This window comes from Cavia porcellus, unplaced genomic scaffold, assembly GCF_034190915.1.
Source record: "Cavia porcellus strain 051 isolate PalLab524CR breed Dunkin Hartley unplaced genomic scaffold, mCavPor4.1 scaffold_14, whole genome shotgun sequence".
Classification (NCBI taxonomy): Eukaryota; Metazoa; Chordata; class Mammalia; order Rodentia; family Caviidae; genus Cavia; species Cavia porcellus.
The window spans coordinates 31,265,076-31,285,130 of NW_026947497.1; positions in this window are offsets into that span (position 1 = coordinate 31,265,076).

A 20,055-nucleotide genomic window follows, 5' to 3' on the forward strand; every position below is an offset into this window, starting at 1 on the left:
TACTTGCTTTTTAAAGGTGCCAAATGGGCAAGCAGCTGGAGCTCCTGGCCTTGGAGATGTTTGTTCATAAGAGATCAAGTCACTGGCATAGTTACAGCATAATCTGAGTAGCTCCTTGACTTACTCTCTGACACAGACCAAATGAAAGAAAAAAGTCCTAAAAATGAAAGTTACTATTTTCCACAATTTTATAAAATAGTTTAACTTATAGATGAGACCTCTACTACTAAATTTACCAGGAAATGAAAATGTTACTAAGCAATGCATGCATGTGAGAAATATATTCAGAGCATTAAATATTGATGGTTTGCAGGATTGTGGAAAAAAGGGAGGAAGATGTTTTCTAGTATTACAAGAAATTTATTATACCTTAACCATCATTTATTTAATCATTTAATTTTGATACACATTTCCAGAAAGGAAAAATTTATGAAACCCTTTAAAATTAAATTTATTTAGATACCCTGAGATTAATACAAATTATCTTTGACATCTATAATTACAAGAGATGCTCAGAGTGGTGGCCATTATCTCTCAGACATTTATTTTGCATGTATTATTTACATTATATATATATATACATATATATATATATATATAAATGAAGCTTATGGATCTTTTGCATATATTTATTTTAGCACAGTCCTCATATTTCTGTTTCATTATGTGATCATAAATCTAAAATATTTATGTCTCTCATTTATTTTATTCAGATAAATATGGTTTATTTTGTTTACTCTCTGTTCTTTTGTTTTTATTATTATTGTCACTCTTCATTTCTGTTTTAATTATACATAATTTGTGGTAATTTTTATATAAATTTTATATGTATTTCTTTTTTATAATAAGTGTATGTGTTGACATGTAAAGAATTTTTGGAATTACAAATGTATATCATATTTCTTCTTAACTTATAACTTCTCTTTTATCTCATGTCTATGCAAATACTGTTGGATAAAATTATGCAAATAGTGTTGGGAAAAATTGGTAATCGATAAAATACTTTTTCATACTTTAATTCATTGAGCAGAAGTAAAAGAAGTATGTGATGATTGTATTAGTTATTTGGCAACAATAATTATGAAAGCAAAATGGATAAGGAGTTTTGCTGAAATAAAATGGATGTCCAATAAGACCTTGGATGGGATTTGTGACTTTTTGTGTAAACATCCAAGACAAACAGTATTAAATGCTATTAAATTACGTTTATTATGTTCTTGGTCATTGGCATATGAACAATCTGAACACTGAAATGAACTAATACTTTTTTGAAGGCAGGGTCTTATTGTGTAGTGCATGCTGGTCTTCACCTCACTTGTGTAGCACAAGCTGGACTTCAATTCACAGTGATCCCCCTGCCTCAGCCTCCCAAGTGTTGGGATTACAGGCATGCACCAAAACACTTGGATTGAACTTTTTATTTTAATTCATTTTTTCAGATGTGTTTAAGTATTTCTAGTCTTAAATATTATTGTTTCCATATTGTAAAATATTGTGCTTGTCTGTTTTTAATAAACATTAACAATGAACTTAAAATCATATTTTATTCAGATTACAAACTTTTATAATGAAACTCTTTTACAAATTTTATATTTCCTCAAAAACATTAAAACTAAAATTTTAAGAATAAATTTTACTATAGCTATATAAAATTTCTACACTGAAAACAGTAAATGTTCCTTTAAGAAAATAGAGCAGAAGCAAATAGAAATGAAGTTGCAGACTTTCATGAATAGATTTAGAAAGACCTGACAGTTTAGGAGTGACAATAATTCATGTATTTGTATGTAGATTAAGTTTAAAGTCCAAATCTTTGCTCACATAGTTTTTTTTTTTTCAGAAATGGATAACCATTTGCAATTTGTGAAAGGCTCAATAAGCAAAACTATCTTTACAAATAAAAAGTAGTATATTATAAATTTTCAGAAATTTGTACAAGCTATAAAATGAAAGTAGTATGGTTTTAACATGAGGAAAGACACATAGATCCATAAGAAAGAGTTGAAAATTCTCAAATAATTTCTTGCATGCACAGTCAAGTGATTGTTAATAAATATGCCGAAAACACTGAATAATGAGTTGATCATCTTCCAAACAAATCCCCTAATGACAATTGTACATTCGATGGGAGGGCAATAAATTGTCTTGCTTACTTCATATCATACAAAATTACTAATATTTATCATGTTTCTAAATTTTCTAAACCTGTGAAATATTATGGCATATTATTTCCCAATAATAGATTAAATATTCTTGAATTTTATTTATTTTTATCCACAATATGAAAATGGCAAATAATAGACAAGTGGACAAGTCAGGCTATATCAAAAATAATTTTTTTTTCCATAGGAGAATACTGAAAAAGTAAGATGGAAGAGTAAGACTGCAAAAATATATGTGTAGTCAAATACCCTATAAAGGAATTTATATACAGAATACAACATTAAATCATATAACTCAGAGACACAGATAGCCTAATAGAAATTGCAAAACTTTAAGTAATTATTTTGTTAGAAGTGGCATGTGAATGAAGAAAAGTATGTGAAAAACCTTCATAACGAATTCAAATCTAATATATTTATACTTCAAACTTGAGATAGCTTGACTTAATAAATACAACATTTACAAGGGTAGACAAATATGTAGACAGTCTAGATAGTTCTTGCATTGTTCATGAGTATCTAAAATGTAACCTCTTTGGAAAAAAGAATTTCACTTTTTGTAAATATTTTTTATAGATTTACCATATCATCATGCAATTCGATTTCTACTCATATATTCAAGATAATTGAACACATTTATATAACTCTCATAGTTAATTGTGGTGTCAGCTTGAATTGGCAATGTGTAGTGTATTAGTTTAGCATAGTTCTAGGTGTGTCTGGATGACTGATTTACTGAAGAGGAAACAACCATTTTGGATGTGGGTGGCACCAACAAACCTATCAATAATGTTATAGATACTTGGGGCTACACAAAACTGAGAATTTTACATTCATTAATTGTTGTAGCTTTATTTATAGATTTATTAAAAATCAGACTTTCAAATACAATTGGTTTAAATAATTCACACTTGTAAATGATAGTAATGAGTACTATCTGGAGAAGAGCTTCTTTATAGAATTTATTGTGACTGTTAGGAAAACATTACAGTGACCTGTGTTTTTTGTGACTCAGAGAGTACCATGAGAACATATATATAGTCAGTTGTCTGTAGCATATTTTCAAATCATTTTACACTCTACTTCTTCACCAATCACCAGACAAAAAGCACTCCATCAACTCTGAAATAACAAATGTTATAAGAGCTTATGTATTATTTTTACTTTTAATGTGAAGTGGTTTAATTTTTGAACACCTAATTTTTTTAGCTTAGCCTACATTAGCTTCTAATACAGCTTTAAAGAATGTCTTAATTTAACAGTCTAACAACAAGGAGCTAAGAAAAAGAGAAAGCCATTGAGAAATAAGGAAAAAATCAAATGTAGTTTGATGAACTGCAAATTATAACTTTATTCTAGCAACATGAGTCAACATGTTGTGTCAACAATTCTATGCTAATAGAATTTTTAGAGATAATACAAAATTAAGGTTAAAACTTACCATATTCTTTTTGTTTTTGCTGTTTTTCTTGATGTTACCAACAATTAAGTCCAGATCCTTCACACTGATCTATATCTTCAGCCCCCCCCCCTTTTTTTTTTGATACAAAATTTCACGAAGTCACTAAGTCAAAACTTGCAATCGTTTTGCTTCAACCTTCTAGAGGGTTGAAATTACAGGAATGAACCACTACACCCAGCAAAAGCAAGCTCTTCCTTCACAAGGAAAACAATTCAGGAAGTTCTAAAACAACATTTGAAATATTTATCAGGTTAAAAAATTAAATTAATTTTGGACAAAATCCAGCACTCTTTACAATCTAAAACAGCGGGCAAGAAAGGTATTTTCAGCTTATGTAATTAAAGTTACAAGTCACTTAAAATATAGAAAAGAATATACACAGAAACCCATCAACAGAGAACTGCACAAAGAAAACGTACTCTATACACTACACATAAGCAATGTGTAGTGTATTAGTTTAGCAATGTAGATGGGCCTGGAGGACACTATGTATAAAATCATACACCCGTATATAATGTGAATGAATAATGAAAGAACAACTGAGTCAGTAATGAAATACTGAAAATGTTATTGCTGCTTCTTATCAGATGGATAGCACCCACTGAAAATAACAGGGCGAAAATTTCGTTCGTGCCCTGTAAGTTTCTTAGAAACTGGTAACAACATTCTAAATACAGACATTTCCTTCCACTTGAATGTTATGGGGAGATCTGACGGCGCTCAATTTTAGGGGCATTCGTTGTGAACACAATATAAATATGCACACTGGAGGACAAGCTGAACAGAAAGTAAAGGGGAATGAGCTGAATTACTCAAGTATTGTGGTGGAAAAGCGAGGATTTCTTCTGTATGCACTACAAGGTGTTTGGTGGAGGTTCTTGAAACAGAGGCCAAATAAACAAATGTACATATATTTATACCTGCATATTTTACAAGACATGGAAAGCTGAAATAAAGAACCAAGACCTGTGATTTCTATATGTTTCACTTTGATGAAAGTAAGACTACCATTGGAAGCTAATGGGAGGGAAGTAAAGATACGACTGGACGTCGCAACAAGGCTTCTTGGTTAGAGCCTTCTCTGTACCTCTGTGTCTTCAACTTCTGGTCACTCCTTTTCTATCAGAGGAGAAATGAGCTTCTGATCGTGAGGTTCATGACCACCTTCAAGGGAGTGTCAGCTATTACACCCTCTTCACAGGAAGGATGAGTGCAGGTTTTATTGTTTGCTTCTGCTGTTATCTACTACCACAATGTCACAATTTATGGCGCTGTGTCATGAACTAAATTAATATATACAAGAGAAATGTCACTTAAATTTGTCCTGTTAGCTGCCCTTTGCTGAGTCTGTATGTGACTACAACAAAGGAATCTGAAGAAATCAGGAAAGCTTGAATCAGGAACACAAGGGATAGAAAGGTTTTTGCCTATGTTGCTTCATAGAAAGAACATTTTGATACATTTGTTTAGCTGCAGAGAGTCTAGAGAAAAAAACAAACAAACATTTTTTTAACTATGAAAGATAGGATCTATGTAATTTCACAGATCAAATCTATTACACACATTAATGAATATGAAAATTATCTCATCAGTCTTACAGGAAAAGCAGAAAAAATGTCCCCATAGGCACAGATCAATTTCAACAACAAAGCATTGATATTATCTTTGAAATTCTCTTTCTGAACTTGAAGTTGAAATACTTGAGATCATCTTAATGGACATTTTATCATAGTGAGGTTATATTCAATTGCCTTGGTTAAGACAAAATAATTTTTGTTATCATTACTTTATTCACACATATTTTGGAGGTATTTCATAAAAATTTAATATATGCATGCAATGCAATCTGATCAAACAGTGTGCTAAAAATGACCATCCATACCCGCAGTGTGTGATAAACCCTAACATCTCACATTGCTCCCAACACATTGTTTTTACAGAACGTCTAATCATCTCCTATCTGGAGGTTATACCATGATTTCACATTGTGGTATTTAGTTTTCATATCGCTAATTATTAATCTGGTTGCACAAGTGGAAAGGAAAGTGATTAGTACTATTTCCAAATGAATAGTTTAAATTCATACTAGTACTTAGTATCCTACATAAAAGGCTTTTACTTTGGAAATTAAAATTGAAACATTAAATGTCTTTCAGAAGACCCCAGATTTCTGCATTAACTAAAACTTATGTTTCTCTTTGTTCTTGAGGAAAATCTATATAACTCAAAGGAGGAAATTTACTTGCCAATAGTAATCAAGGCACTTTATAAGACAATAAAGACATTAATGACACTTCATTATTCCTCTTGATATTATTTGCTCTCAAATTTAATGGCTTACAGCCCCCTTGCCCCTTTTTGACAGTATAAGGAAATTAGCTGGGTTTCCTGGCACAATTAGTTGTAAGTCCTTCATTTTCATTCTGTTGAAGACTGAAGGACAAATCAGTGATAAGAGAATCAAGCATTTGGGTAGGCAGCTAAGATTCTTGTCTAGGAGTAATTTATCATGGAAATGGTGCCTGCTTTTTATAATGCAAATTTCAAAACAGCTTTCTGCATGATTGAAGCCTTTGTCAGTCACACACTCCAGCATATGACAAATATTACTTTTCTCTATAAGATAATAGGAGAGTAGTGTTGTAAACTTTTGAAATAGTATAATTAATTGATTCTATGTATCTGCACAGTTTTTCAAATACTCTCTTGTCTTTTTAGCATTTAACACACATTCTGAATTCACACTCTAGGTAAAGATTAAAATAATGTAAAATGCATCATTTTTAAACTTTTTTAACTTGAAGAGTCAAAGCTATAAATTCTATATGTTCATACAATCTTTCCTTTCATTCTATGGCTTCTTCAATGTATTACATTAATTACATTAAAAGGCAGTTAATGCACTTATAGCTTTTTGTCTACTAAAAATACAGAAAATATGAGTATAATAGCTTGCATGATACCAGGTAAGGGGATATTTAAAATACATGAGAACATTTATTACTCTTCAATATTTGGTATCATCTAATCATCTAAAGTATTTCATGCAAAATTACATAATGCATAGATTTATATACTATAACAAATATTAAAAATACAAGTATACTCAGATATATGATGTTTATTCTGAAGATAAGAGACATTTCAAAATCTTGTATTTGTCAAAAAGAGTGACAATTTTTAGCATATCCTAGAAAGACATTGTTTTTAATTAGCATAACATTTCATTAGTGTATCAAATATTTAACCACATTACAAATGATACTCTAACATTATCATTTTAAATGATGCTTCGTAATTTTAGTTTTTGTTTATTTATTCTCAAACTATTTGAACTCCATTTTAGACTAACTAATTAAGGTCTATTCATTATATGTTTTAGTTCCCATTTTGGTATTCTTGCTTTTAAATTGAACTGTATTAAGTGAAAAACTTCAAAACACAAATGTATATGCTAAGAGTGATACATTCTGCATGTCTGTTCCTTGTACCACTGCACACTTTGGCCATCATAATTGATCCTACTTGTATCTTCCTAGTACGTCCCTTTGTTTTGATCTCCCTTAGATTTTGGTATATTTCTGCTGATATGTTTGCATAGTTTACACTTTCAGGTGCCACTCATTGGCCACATTTCTCAAAACTTATTGATGTTTCCATGTCACTGCAGTGGTCCCCCTTTAAGAATCGTTTACTGGGTTAGAAAGCCATAAAGCTGTCACAAACACTTCGTTCTAGAAAAATAAATACAGAATAGTAGCAGTGAGGGCTATTGTGGACCTAACAAATCCCCAGCTGCAGAATTAAGTGGGATTACTGTACCTCTGTAGGTTTTAAATAGTGGGGGTGTACATAGAGACCACAGTGCACCTTGTTATTTTCCTTGCACAAGCTCAAAGCACTCACATATTATAAAATATTGGATTATTCTCCATTAACACATCGGCAATTCTAATCATCGCCCTTAACTTACTGGATGGGAAAACATGACGTTTTGTACAGCAAATTTATTGAATGATCTTTATTGTTATCCCTTGCAAATTCTAACCTGGTATTTGCTCCACAATTACCATGCATTTGTTATGTGCAAGGTATTTAAGTTACTCCTGCAATCCAAATCTCAGATGTACTTCAATAGGGAAAAATGCATGTGACCAAAGAATCAGGGCTCATACTTTTGCCATGCATAAATGAATGTAATACCTTACCATGTAAAAATGAGCTTGAAAACCACTTGTGGCACTGTGATTTTTACTAATGTCATGGGCGCTATTTGTTCTATGATATTAGTAAAGATCTATGCTGTTGCAATAGAAGTAAGCATAAACATTATTGAAAATATGTGTTAATCTATGTTTGCATTTGTGCAACAAGTGTGAGAGAAAAATCAAATGAATAAGCAAAGAAAATTTTCTTTAGTCTGGAGCCAATAACAGAGACTGCTTTGTTTTTGCAGTTGGAATAAAACTAATTCCGGAGACATTACTGAGACAGTAAGCTGAAGATTTATAAAACCTTGGGGCAGAAAAGCAATATAGTTGCTTTAAAATATTCATTAATTAGCTTATATCTACCCTCTTCCCTTATTGAAATTTACTGTGTATCAAAACAAGGATGATTGCTCAGTTCCACTGCTGAGCATCGGCAGCTTCTGTTCTCCACCACTCCTGTAGCAGAGCCTGAGACGCCGTGAAACTGACTGCTGCAGACACGTTAATGTTCAGTTCACCTATTTCACCCTTTGCCTCAGGGCATGAACACACTTTACTGAGCTTGAAATTTAGCAGATTTGGGATCAATTCACCTTAGAGAAATTAAAACTTCAGTTATAGTCAAGGGCTTTATGATTAGAAATTCACACTTCCATTATTTGTCAATACCAAACTATATTGATCCTTGATTTTGATGCATCTAGGATGCCATATGCATGACAAATAACTTTTAATATTATTAGCCTGTCATCCTAAAATAACTTGAATGTAGCAAAAGAAATGTGTGTGTGTGTGTGTGTGTGTGTGTGTGTGTGTGTGTGTGTGTGTTTAATTTTGCTTTGTTTGTGCCATAATTCTAACATCTGGGTCTCGTTTTCATTACTTTGTTTTTGAAATGGAGATCTCCATATGTAACCTAGGTGGCACTGAACTAAATGTATGCCTATCTTAGCCCCCCCCCCCACCAAGTAGCTGGGAGTACAGGTACATGTGCTAGGTCACCTGTTTAAAGATACAATACTGATAAATATTATCAGAATGTGTGTAACTCCCTCCCATACATGAACACAAATGAGATACACACTGTAGTTCTTCACTCTTGTGAATACTCAAGTGCATCATGCAGATTACCTAAAGACTGTTTCTGCAGGTGCTGGAAAGAGTGCTGATAGCTCACACTGTCGACTTTCTCCCTCTCTAAGTATAGGAATAGCAAATTGCCTTATTTAAGATTGCTACTTCTTAGCCTTCTATTCTATGGATTTCATTGTATATTTGCCAGCTTCATATGTACCAAGTCCACTCTCTCGTATTTCAGTTTAGGTGGGGCAACCCTGCTTACATTCAAATCCCAGGATACAGTCAATTATCCCCACTACACAATTATATTTTCCTTACTCCTCATGAGTGCTAGTCCTCAATTTCTTCTCCAAGAAACACTTTAAATATAATATAAATTTCAGTTTCAAAGTCTGTTTCCTCAGTGCCATGATAGTCCCCCAACTACCCCTGCTCAGCAATGGGGCTTTTGGAAAGCAATTAGTATGTTTAACTCATAGTGTTAAATTGAGAAGTTTACAAGTTTAAGTGATTCAGCAGAGGGCAAAGATTCTCATTTTTTGAACATCTTGAGACTCACGTGGAGCAGTACAGAGATGATGTGAATACTAAACTCAGCTGAGGAGGTAGGTAACCTGCTTAAAATATAAGGCAAGAAGAGGGGCTTGACCCCTCCTCCTTTTTCATGTTGCTTTTGATGTCTTCTGCTGCCATGAATGAGCAATAAGTGCTTGTCCCTCTGCCACACCACCCTACCTTGGAACCAGCTGATGATGGACTGAAACCTCCACAAATTGTGAGCTAAATAAACTCCTTCCTTAATTTGGGGAATCAGGTATTTTGTTTCAGCAAACAGCAAAGTAACACAGACAGTAATTAAATCATTCAGGTACTGTACTCGTTAGCAAATGACTCCACCAATGAATCCATAACTAAAAATGCTCTCAGAGGTGCAGTCTGCTCTGAAAAGGCAGAAAACTGGGATTGTGACTGCAAATGGCTTCCTTCCCTTTCTGGGTCCTCTGTTTTCTGCCTCTAAAGTCTCTGAAGAGGATGTGAGGAGCTTTCCTCTGCCAAACTATTACACTCTGATATTTCTGCCTTGGAGCAAGTGGACCATGAACTAAAAATGTAAGCCAAGGTAAACTTCTCTTTTAAAATATGGGTGACCAGTACTGTGCTCCAGTGGTGAAAAGGTAAATAAGACATAAGGAAATCAAACTTATTGAAGATTATTGAAAATACATGACTTGATTTTAACAAAAGTACTGGGAAAAGACAGGCCCAAATTCTCCTGTACTCAGCCTACTGTTTGAATGTAAATTATTTCACTACAACCACAGCTTCATTTTGAGGGAGAAAAGTGATGTCTGCAATGAGGCATTGTAGGGTTGCTTGAAGTTTGAAATGTGTTGTGCTTTCCTACCTAACATTTTCTTTCAGATGCAAATGAGTTCAAGACTCCTGATGTTACCTAAAAATAACCCTGAAAATAAAACTAAGACCACATCTTTATTTTTAAAGAATATTTCTAATTATATTTTCTTTAGCTGAGGAAGTAATCATGCTGCCTTACAGAAAAGCATCATTTCTGGTAACTGAGCATGCACTTCCTCTGAAAGAAGTAGTTGTTACAGTTTGAGTCTAAATGTCCCCTCAAAGCCTCATGCAGTCATAGGGGCTTTTCCAGAGGGAACTAAATCTAGAATGCGTGATGCTGAGATTAAGGGTGTGTGATTACTGAATCAGTTCACTGACTGGTTTGGTAACACCCTAATACAGATAGGCTGGAAATAATATTATAGACCAAAAGAGCCTTGTCTTGATCCTTGGTGGCTTTGCTATCTTCTGCCACCATGAACTGTTTTTCCTTTACAATGTCTGTCTACTATGCCACCCTGCTTTGGAGCCAGCTGACTATGGGCCATACCCTCTATAAACTGTGACCTAACTAAACCTTTCGAGCTTTACCTGTGTGTCTCAGGTACATTCTATCAGCAACGAAAAAAGTAACTAAACAGGAGTTGGTATCTCTCTGTCATGAAAATCACTGGGAAATAGGAAAAACCTGTCCCCAAAGCCTCACACGTGACTTTGCATAATTGGCTTCTTAAAATTTAATAGCCAATGTGTGACCTGTGACTTATTGAATGATTAATAAACAATGATACACATTGTTCCCCAACAGAATATTGGGGCCATATTTTCTCACTTTTGTTACTTGGTTAGGTACAGTGAGGACTTTATACCCTCCTCTTGATCAATTTTTCCAGGTATCATCTCACTTTTTCTACCAAAACCATTAAATAAAGCACATCTTGAGAGTGTTTAAGAATATGAACTTTAAAATCAGGCAAACATCATTTACTTACCAGTTATGTTATTTACTAAATTATAGTTATCATAACCACTAAAAATATTGGAATCCCACGTGCTCACCTGTACATTAAAAATAATTGTATCCAAGGCTGATACAGAATTTAATTGTCCAATTTATTGAAAGCATAAAATTTATTATTTTGGCACAACACCAGCACTAAAAATATCAACTAAAAAATAATAAACAATTATTAATTTTATCAGTTTATTGAGAGTTTTAAATCATTTTTATTATTGCTCTAATATTTAATTATACTATATTACTTACTCCATCTAAAATAACATTTAAAGATGTTATAAAGCATCTTCAGTGAATTTAACTACTTGAAAATAATGTCTTTCTTTTACTTGGTCTCTTTTATTCTGTCCTTCATGCCTTCAGAACTGTTATGCTTTTACTCACTTATGTTTTCCATTGCATCTGTATGAAAATATGCTTTTAAAATCATTTAATAATCCATTTTCACCTAGTCATGCAAACTCAATGTATTATCTGTTACAAACATATTAGACTGCAAAACACATCTTTAGAAACTGAAGACTGATTTATCTTGATGAAAAGTTTTAAGCAGGTATATCTTGGTCAAATCATAGGCAAATAGGATTACACATTCATCTGAAATAGTGAAGTCACAGCAGGTAACAACTGCAGCCCGGGAATGAACTGTTTCACTGATATCACACCAAGTGAAGTGATTGAAAAGCACGTCAAATTCAAGAGAGTATGCTAAGTTAGGATTATTTTTGTGGCACAGTCATATCCCTAAATTCTTAAAACAAAAAGCATTCATTTTCAGAATCTTCTCTTGGTTATACAGAGTGAAGTCTATTACTTACAAAACTTCTAAAAAAAAAAAAAAAAAAAGAAACGATTTCATTGGGCTTGACACAAGTTTGAGTATTCTCTGTCCTTAAGTCCTGTAAATTGCGAATACCCAAAACATTTATCTGAAATATGTGAAGGTTTTTAAAGCCATACACAAATCTTCACATGATACCTATCAAGTGCAGCTAAACTGGATCACAGCATATACTAAAACAAAAGCAAAAAAACCTTAAAATGCATATAAAATTATAGACTGATTTTCAATTCTGCAGTAAGGGAGTATATATAATTTTCCAAATATAATACATAAGTGAATGATGTGCAATATTGTATCGGTCTTGACAGACATCATATATTAAGTCAAATTGGCACTAGCTAAATGTCAACTCATTTTTCTCTGGTCTAAATGTACATTGATTCACAGTGGTAACACTACAATAACAAACAAAAGTTGATTATTTCTTAACAAATTCACTGTGGTAGACATTAATTTTGTAATATGACAGTTTTTGGATAAGAAAAGTAAAAGGAAAAACAAGCGATTATAAATAACTGTTTTCAAAGGCTATTATGTAACACTTACTGACATTTACATTGTGAGATACAAGGCATAAATATTCTGTTGATATATTTATCAAACTTGAAGGAGATTAAATCTTAAAAATGTCTCAGGTCTTGAATGGTATTGATGAAACAAACGAAATATATGTTAGTCAAATTGCATAAGTCACAAGCAAAATGAAAGTAAATAGAAAAGAATGGATGGAGAAAATCGAGAATTTCTGAATATAAAAGGCTACAGATAAGTAATTAATTTTTATGTCATACATAAACATGTTTGCTAGTTCCTTCCACAGTAACTATGTATGTAGTTATGTAGTCCTACTATGTAGCATCAGGAATCAAGAAGTGAGGTCGATCATTAAACTTCCTGTCATTAAAATCTCTTCAGGATAGCTAAAGATTATAGAATGTATACATGAGATGGTAATGTATTCTTAAAGTTGGACGTTTATTAATACAAAATGTAAATAAGTGGCTGTGAAAATTAAAGGCAGACAGTCCAATAAAGGCTAGTGCAGAGAATTACATACAGGAGATAAAAATTAGTTGAATCTATCATTTTTTTTAAAATATTGAATTTTTAAATTTATTTTGAAGAGGAGAATAAAATTCAGACTTGCACTGAATTTGAAATGCAGAATCAATTTTAGATTAAAATTAGATTTCTGTCAGAAACAATGTTGGTGTTTCCATGTGATTTGTTAAATAACTTAATGAGAACTGTTACCTGATTTGAGCCCCAGTATTGCTCTCCCCATCTTGTTCTGTCTGATTATTCTATATTCTATTTTGTTTGATAGTATCAAGTTTGAGTGTATAGGCAACCACTTTGAAGGCAATAAGATATACTATGATGCCCATTATGGTTTGACTATTATCTTTTTTTTTTTGAAGTCCTATAAGGTCTCCAGTGTAGGTTTTATTGGTCTTGTTCTGTACTGTTTTGATCAATTCTATTATACCTGATGATACAGGCAAGTCAATTTAAAAATAGAAAGAGACACAATGGTAACCACTTTTGGTCACCTGGTATTCTTTTTTTGCATCATGTACTATTCCCACCCTTTTGTTCTAACTGACTCTGTTTTGCTTAGTCACGTTTGGTTTTATTCTCTTCAAAAAAAGTAATAAGAAATGTGGGAATAATAAAACCCAAAAAATCTAATTGTTACTATAAAAAAGAGAGGAAAGAAAGGTGGACTAAGAGATATAACCACAGGTATGTTCGAGTGTGTAGGATGAAAAACCATATTACTGAGCTTTTGTTGGATCATTGAACGGAACTGTCTCCAATATCACTCTGTGAATGTCCACTTTATATGTTTTCATTTTGTAATTTGGACAACTGTTTCTGGGAAGATAAAATGTAACCTTTTAACTGGTGATTTTTTACTGTATAATTTTTTTTTTGAAATTCTGTATTACTTGTACCCTTTTACTACTTTGTTTTTTATGTCCTTTCTTTTCTTCTCTTTAAATTAAAAAAAAAAAAAAAAAATCGGGGATCGAACTCACAGCCGTGCACTTGCAAGGCAGGTGCTTCTGCCTCTGAGCTAACAGAAGCATGACTCAGAAGTCACAGATTGTTATTTTGAAATGAAAATGCTGGACAAAATTTCTCAAATTGTTTAATGTTTGTGTATGACGCTTCAATTCTAATCACTCTTTGATTCAAACATTTTCCAGTTAAATATTTTTAGGCATCCATTTTTATAGTTTTAGATTTATTTGTACTTCGAAGAAATATTTGACTAAATCAAATACCTTTCACTAACTCTATTGTTTTTCAAAATTTCAAGGTGTGAAACACCACAAATGCTCTAGAATAAGTTAACCTGTACATTTTCCTAGAAACATTGTGAATAGTCAAATATACTCAATGAAAGTATTTTATCCTAAAAAAAAATCATTAGTTTCACACTTTCTCAGTTATAATTACCTTTGAAGCTGAAAAATATTAACTCTTTGATTTACATATAAATAAAATTTTCAAATAGAAACAACTAAACATTAATATTTATTGTTTTATTCAATCTCTTATGTAGGTTTATGTCATATATTATTTATGCTATGAATGCTCTAGGGAAACTAGTGATATGTGTGGTTGAAATATTACTGAATATACACTGAAGCAACAGTTCTTGTTTCAAATGCACATTTAAATATAGTGAAATGAATCAACAAAAAATGCCTGAAGGATAAAAAAAATCATAATATAATATTCCCAATCTTAATATATATAAAATCAAAGCCTGATTTATTTGAATTTCTCCATGAACTTTTCACAGCTGATAACAATCTATACATATTTAAATCTGCTATGTTTAAAATAATGTTTTCATATTATTTCAATATATGTTTTGTTGGTTATATCCAAAATGTACATGTAAATATAAATATTTATGTATCATATAAAAATGCATTTAACTCCCTGCTCATACTCAATAAATTAACAGCGAAAACTTAATCCATTGGAGTAGGAGGCAATTTTTTATAAAAACCTGAAAAATGTCCTATACAATCAATTTGCTGAATTGAATGAAGAAAAAAAAAGAACTCAATAAAAGATTTATTTATCAGGTTGCAGAAAATCACATTAAGCAATTTAGTCTTTTCATAAAATGAATGTGACCCAAATGAATTATGCTTACCTTTTAGAAATAATGTGCAATAGGTGAGTGAAAAAGAAAATACTGAAGGAATGCGTACATTTCAGTCTGAGAAAATGGAATTTGGTGATAATGGAACAATTGTAATTATTTTAAGAGAAATGAATATTATAAATGAAAAATTTTAAATGTATATTAAAACGCTTTTGAAATGATGAAACAAAAGTTGAGGAGTTATCTGAACTTCTTCCAACTTCTTATTTATCTTTCAGCTATTTTTCTCTTTATTGGTATACATAGATTTGAAACTTTTTGCTAGTATCTTTTTTTATGAGAATCTGCCTTTGTCTATGTCTTTATGCTGAGTAACTATTTTGAAGGCAATATTACACAGCATATTAACTATTTTTATTTTCCTATTAATTGGTTATGAAATATTGTTTTATGTTTTGTTAAAAATATATATATATATAAAACTATATTCAGAATTTTATTTTCTAAAATTCTTTTTCAAATTTCAATAGCTCTATGATATATGACAGTATCAGTTTATGTGCAAAGACTGATACACACTTAAAGATAAGTCACAGCATAAATCCAAAGTAGTAAGCATAGGAAATTGGTGAAAGTATTATACTAGTAATAGAATAAATAATGATACTTGAGAATTTATTTCTTTGAAGTCTCGTATTTAATGTGCGAGTCACTGAGATTTTAAAGCTTTTTAGTTTTTAACTGAAGGATAGTTTATTTTTACTGGACAGTTAATACATTACCCTATTTTTTATTTTCCTTCTTGCTTTGCTTATTTAGTTTTTCATTTGTTTCACTTAACTATGTAACTTGTCAAGCTCAAGATAAGCTAATCATTTCATCTGAAGTCCTCCTATGAAGACATAGTAAAAAAGTGTAATAGAATCAAATGATGTTTATTTATGTAATTATATTTTTCAAAACACAAAATATATACTTATATTTTAAATGTTAATTAATATGCATTTCGATTTGTTTTAATCCTAAGGTGACACTTGAATGGACTCTATCTATAGCTATGAATCAAAATGTTAAATATTTTAAAGCAGTTATAAGCAGCAATATGCTCCTGTTTGTTGTTTAGTTGTGTTTTACTTTCTGTGCAATATTGTACATCCAAACTTTTATTTTGGACTTGAAAATTAAGCATGTGATCACAAAATTTAAATACTTTATGTTTACAGCATCATTTCCATTTTCTGCCTGCCTGGGGCATCAAAGGGAGATTTTCATAGGAGAGGTCCCAGGTTACAGAACACACATGCACAAGACATAAGAAACAAAAGCAGAAGAAGATAACTGAGCAGAGCAGAGCACAATAACACAGTGCATCTGAGTGCAAGAGTATAAGAGTATAAGTGCACTCTGTGTTTTATTACATAATTCTTATACAAGATGTTATCACATATTTACATTCTTGTATAGTAGCATAATCAGTGCATCCATGTTTACTTGTGCTGAGTAATGATTACATAACAGTATCTTACTGTGTTCCTACTTTTGATGTTCTGACTACATCCTCAAGTGTCTTTCGACACTCCTGAGCTTTGTACCATTCTGAGTGGTGCCTCACATCCCACACCCTCAAAGATCTGGGGTATACAATTGTGTCATTTTATATGTAACAGGGCACAAGTGTCTACTATGATGCAGCCAAAAATCAAGAGCCATGCAGTTTGGCAAAGCCACTTCTCTCACTGAGAAGGTTTATTCATGAGCAACATCAAAAACTGATGCATAATATTCAAGACATGGGCCAAACGTTGAGAAAAAGCCTTAACCTGAAGTGATAGCTCTATGATCCTTGCCCTGGTAAAATGCTATGTCTAATGGTCAGTCATTTCAATGCCTGCTTGAGGTATCTGCCAAGTCACTTCTGAGTGAGAGGCAGTGATTCTGCCCTGAACCATGACACCCTATATGGTCAACTTTATGGCTGTGCACCCATATGTCTCACCAATGGTCAGCACTCCACGAGAGACAGTGCCTTATCTGTTACTCCTTAGATGCTCAAGTCAGCAGCCAGAGCATCAGCCTCTAGATTTGGCACAACAGTGCATACACATTTGTAGTTTGGATTTTTATTATATATCACAAGCAGTAACACTTCCCACAGCTCTTCCATTGGCTTTATCAACTTGTTTCAGGTTCAAACCTTAGTATGCTCATTCTGCGCTAGACAGTGACTGCTGTCCATTGTGGTTGGTTCATGGCTGGACCGATGAATATACCAGGTGTCAGCCAAAGGTCCCTCTTTCTCTTTTGCATAGGGATTGGGTCATGTCTTTTTAGACTGTCCTCCAAGTTGAGTTGCTCAACTGTGTCAATCACAGGTCCCAAAACTGAGGCCAGGTTGACTGACAGTGGGCTAGCCAAAAAGAAGGACTGCTGTTGGAAATACATCCCCTTACACATGGCAGTGGGAGCCTGTGCCATTCCATTCTTGGAATGGACTGTTCATGTTCATACCCACCCCTCTGTGCATCCCATAGCTCCTCAAAGGAATGAAGAACAAGCATAGTGCTACAGTTTCTCAATCAGGGAACACAAGCTCTCAGAAAACTTGCACATTTGTGACCAAACCACAACAGGGTCTTCCACTTTTCTCATTGTTTTTTCCAATAATCCTCAGCCAAATACAATATAATCCTTACTCACCAGTAGGGTAAATGATAGGTTAAGATCCACAATGCCAAAGGTTTGTGTGTGTGCAACTGCCCTTTCCAAGTCCTAGAAAGAAGTTTCTATGGCATCTACCCAGCAAGCAGTTTCAGCCATCTCTGTCTAGACCCATGTTTTTTTTACTCTTTGGCCATCTAGTATAAAGAACACAGCAGGGTAGCTAGATGTAGCATATCTATCAAAAACTTGGCAAGTCCACAGATGACTGCAATTGGTATACTGTCGTAGGTTTGGTCTTACCTAATCATATGACAACCAAGAATTTGACAGGCAAGTCAATTCCCTGGACCAAATATTTGTCCACAGACCACCCCTAGGCCAGCAAATCTTTCTTCAGACTATGCATAGCAGCTTTTAAATCTGCGAGGCAAGTAAGAAATTTGTATCGTCAGTACAAAACAGTGACACAGTGTGATTTGGCCCAGGTGGTCACATCCTGAGCAACCAGGCCATCAAAGTTAAGCTATGAACATAGCCATGTACAACACCTGAATATCTACTGCCTGCCCTCTCAGGTGAAGGCACATTGGTCCTGACTGCAAGTGCAATAGCAAAGGAGAAGGCATTGGCCAAAATCGCAACACAACGGTATTAACCCAGCATTGGGGTAAGATATCTATCAGTCTAACATTAGTCACTGCTCAGTGAAGCACAGGAGTCACTTTATTCCATTATCAGTTATTCATAGTCATTCTGCACATTCCACCTGGATGCAGCATGGGTCACAATGGGGAACTGAGAGAGCCCTGTGCAGGGTGTATCATTCCCACTTCTTCCAGTTTCAAGATAGTCTGTCCTGTAGCCACATAGCCTCCAGGTAACTGGTATTACTTCACTCATAATCTCCATGGCCTATAGGATGGTCAGTGGTTTATGGTGGACATCTTTGCACTACAGTTTTTATCACATGAATTTGCAAGTGAAATTCCATGTGATGCCTAAGTGAGCACTAGTCAGAAGGTTTTTACAGAACTCATCTTACTTTGGCACTTTACTTCTATGTATCTCAGCCTTGCTAAGGCATACACAGAATCATGGATTTGGTGACCTCTTAAGGGAACTAGAAGGACAACCACTGTCCCAACATACCGACTGACCTGCTCACCAAGATCATGTCCCTCACGCATGTCATTATCACTTCCTCAGCTGGGTTGTAATACTGTAGTGTGAAGATAGTTTGCTACATGCTCACTTCATGTAGCACACTTTTCAAGTCTAGATATGATGTCTACGGGGAATGGTTAAGCTGAAGATTGATCACACATGTGGGGATAAAGTAAGGCCAGTGCTGGGAACATGGAGAGCCCATGATGAGCCAAGTAAACAAGCTGTTCCAGCTCACAGAATGCAAGGTATCCAAGTGAGGCAGGCAAGCAAGTTGCTAGGCAGAGAGTTTGAACTTGACGTCATATTCCTGAATGTATAAATAAACATACTGTGGAGGCTGAGCAGTTACTTTTTCTTTCTTTTTTTTTTTAATTTTATTTAAGGAGAAAAACAAAAAAAAAGAGAGAGAAAGGGTACAAGTTATACAGATTTACAGAAAAAAATAAACAGTAAGAAATCACTGCTTAATGGATTACATTTTATCATTTCAGAAACAATTGTTCAAGTTACAAAATTAAAGCTTATAAAGTGGACATTCCAACAGTGAGACTGCAAACAGTTCTGTTCAATGATCCAACAAAACTCAGTAATATCATTATCTATCTTATACACTTAAATATACATGCAGTTATATCGTTTAGAGCACTTTCTTTTCCTCTCTTTTGTACAATGACAATTACACATTTTGGGTTTTGATGCTCCCAGAGTTCTTATTACTTTTTTGGATCGGAGTAGAACCAAATGTGACATAACAGAACAGTCAGTCAAATCAAAAGGGTGGATGTAATAGATAATGTAAAAGCATAATACTAGGTGATCAACAATGGTTACCATAATGCCTCCCGCTATCTCTAATAGAATTGCCTATATCATTAGTTATAATAAAATCTCTCTCCCTGCCGAGCTGATGCAGACACAGCGGCAGCGGTGGGAAACCCAAATCGCGGCTTCCAATGGTGCC